This window comes from Myotis davidii, unplaced genomic scaffold, assembly GCF_000327345.1.
Source record: "Myotis davidii unplaced genomic scaffold, ASM32734v1 scaffold181, whole genome shotgun sequence".
NCBI classification, from domain to species: domain Eukaryota; kingdom Metazoa; phylum Chordata; class Mammalia; order Chiroptera; family Vespertilionidae; genus Myotis; species Myotis davidii.
In genome coordinates this window covers 1,748,160-1,751,226 of record NW_006291504.1, presented here as the reverse complement: position 1 = coordinate 1,751,226, position 3,067 = coordinate 1,748,160, and positions in this window count along the sequence as shown.

Sequence of the window (3,067 nt, the reverse complement as noted above, 5' to 3'; positions counted from 1 at the left end):
GTTTTCAGGCTGGAGAGTGATGGAAGCTCCCAACCACTCCTTTTTTTCTTTTTTTTAAATTCTGGGCCAGCTTTAGCTCTGAGGCTCTAGCTCTCAGGCCTCGGCTGCTAAAAGTAGGTATCTGGTTTGTTTCGGTTCTAATATCGAAACTGTATCAACTCCAGCTCTGAGATCCTGGGCTCGCTGAAAGCAGGTTTCTAGTTTTTTTTTTAGCTTCTGTATTTGTTAAAATGTTTCAAACTGCAGGCTCAGAGGTCTGCAAGGCAGGCAGGGAACGTTGGTTTCCTCCGTCACTGAAGGAAGCAAGCCTCATGTTAGTTTCAAGCTGCCTGGCTGCCGGCCACCATCTTGGCTGGCAGTTAATTTGCATATCGCCCTGATTAGCCAATGGGAAGGGTAGCGGTCGTACGCCAATTACCATGTTTCTCTTTTATTAGATAGGATTTAGGATTTTTCTATATTCCTATTACCACTTTCGCTTTACATTCTACTTTGGTATTAATATAATGTATCTATTTTCTCTTTTTTTAATCTTTGTTTATTGGTGAGAGTATTACAGATGTCCCCCTTTCTTCTCCCCATTGCCCTCCTCCACCCCAGGCCTCCACCACCCCACTGTCTGTGTCAGTGGAAGACCAGCAGAGCTGCTCACCCCTAGATGTATGTCAGAAAATAAAAATCCAAGCAGGAGGTGCAGGGTGCATAAAAGAGTAGAAATCATAGCCCGCCGGCCTGCCTTAGTGGTTGAGCATTGACCCATGAACCAGGAGGTCATGGTTCGGTTCCCGGTCAGGGCACATGCCCACGGAGGTGGGCTGGTGCCGATTGCACTGCTTTGGCTCAGCCTCCGCGTGTCCATTCCTTCAGCAGGTCAGCCGGGCAGGTCTCCACCAGAGGCAGAGGCAGAGGCAGAGGCAGAGGCTGAGTGGAGGTGGAATGGCACCTGCGCTCTTACGAGGTTCTGTCTGAATCACATCAGCTACGTGACACTGGCCAATGTAAATCACAGCCAAGGTCAGATTCAGGGCAGGAAAACTGCCTCTTCAGTGAGCTCAGAGAGGGGTAAAGTGAGGCCATGGATGCAAGCAGCGGTCACGTCGACCTGAGCTGGGTAATGCACCAAATAAGGGAGGTTTCCTGTGAATTTTATGTGCTAACGAGAGGCGCAGTGCACAAATTTGTGCACCTGGGGGGCCCCTCGGCCTGGGCTGCAGGATCGGGCCGAAACCGGCTCTCCGACATCCCCCAAGAGGTCCTGGGTTGCAAGAAGGCACACGCCAGGCCAAGGGACCCCACCGGTGCATGATCGGGGCCAGGGAGGGGCCGCAGGAGGGCTCCAGGGTGTGTCTGGCCTGTCTCGCTCAGTCCCGATCAGCCGGACGCCAGCAGCAAGCTAACCTACTGGTCGGAGCATCTGCTCCCTGGTGGTCAGTGCACGTCATAGTGAGTGGCTGAGCGGCCTTGGCATATCACTAGCAAATTACACTTCAATTGAACGGATGACCAGATGACACTTAGCATATTAGGCTTTTATTATATAGGATCTTATGTATTTTTTTATGTTTTTATTGATTTCAGAGAAGAGAGAGGGGGAGACAGAAACATCAATGATGAGAGAGAATCATTGCTCGCCTGCCTCCTGCACGCCCAACACTGGGGCTGGAGCCTGCAACCTGGGCATGTGCCCTGACCGGGAACCGAACCGTGACCTCCTGGTTCATAGGTCAGTGCTCAGCCACTAAGGCAGGCCGGCTGGGCTGTAATTTCTACTCTTTTATGCAACCTGCACCTCCTGCTTGGATTTTTATTTCCTGACATACATCTAGGGGTGAGAAGCTCTGCTGGTCTTCCTCTGTCTGAAAATGTTTCCTTTTGCCCTCACTACAGAAATAGCCCGGCTGGTGTAGCATTTAGAGTGACTCCCTTTCCCTCAGTACTTCGTCCTGTATCTTCCCCTTGTAGAAAAGCCGCCTGTGTATGCTGTATCTCTTAAAGGTGACGTGCCTTACTCCCAGGTAGCTTTTAGGTTGCTTCTTTCCAACCATCACAATGTCTCTGATGTAGATTCACTTTTCTTGCATCGACTGGATTTAGGGTGAATTTACAGTCTGAGTATTCACAGATTCAACTGTAGGAAACTGTCAGCTTCTCTTTTCTCTCTCTCTCTCTTGTTGCTTTTCTGCCAATCCCTCCTTTTCCTTCTTCTGGAGCTTTTCTTCTCTCTTAAATGTTCCTATTTTTGAAAGTCATTTTGTTTCTTTGTACTTCAGTATAAGACAGTTTTCCAGACGACCATCTCATTCACACATTTCTTCCCCTGTGCCCAGCCTAGTTTGTGCCAAGTAAGTGACTCCATTTTTCACTAGTTAAGGTTTCTCAAACACTTTTGTACTTGTTTTACTTCATGTTTTTATTGGATATCTGAGGATCTATGTACACTAATGAACTTATTTCCTTGAGCATCCTAAACATTCACATTGGAATTTAAAATATATTTTATTGATTTTTTACAGAGAGGAAGGGAGAGGGATAGAGAGTTAGAAACATCGATGAGAGAGAAACATCGATCAGCTGCCTCCTGCACACCTCCCACTGGGGATGTGCCTTCAACCCTGGTACATGCCCTTGCCCGGAATCGAACCTGGGACCTTTCAGTCCGCAGGCCGACGCTCTATCCACTGAGCCAAACCGGTTTCGGCAACATTCACAATTTTAAATGTCAGACTATCCTGTAGAATTTTATGTGGTGGAAATACATGTTCTGTCATATAATTTTGTTGACATATTTTGACATTTTAATTCATGGGCTTAAAGTAGGTTTTACTGGTCTTTTCCTTTGTCTTCTCCTCCCCATCCTTCTCTTTCCTCTTGCACCCTGGACCCTTACGTCACACCCAGAACCAAGCCCCTCCGTGGCATTCGGAACTCCTGGACCCCGTAGTCACCAAGCTGCAGGCACCTTGCTTCGGCTCCAGATGGCGAGGCACCTTCCACCCCGTGACCCTCAGTGTCCTCACATCCCGGGAGTGGGCAGCAGGAGCAAGCTTAGCCGCCTTCCACAAGTGGG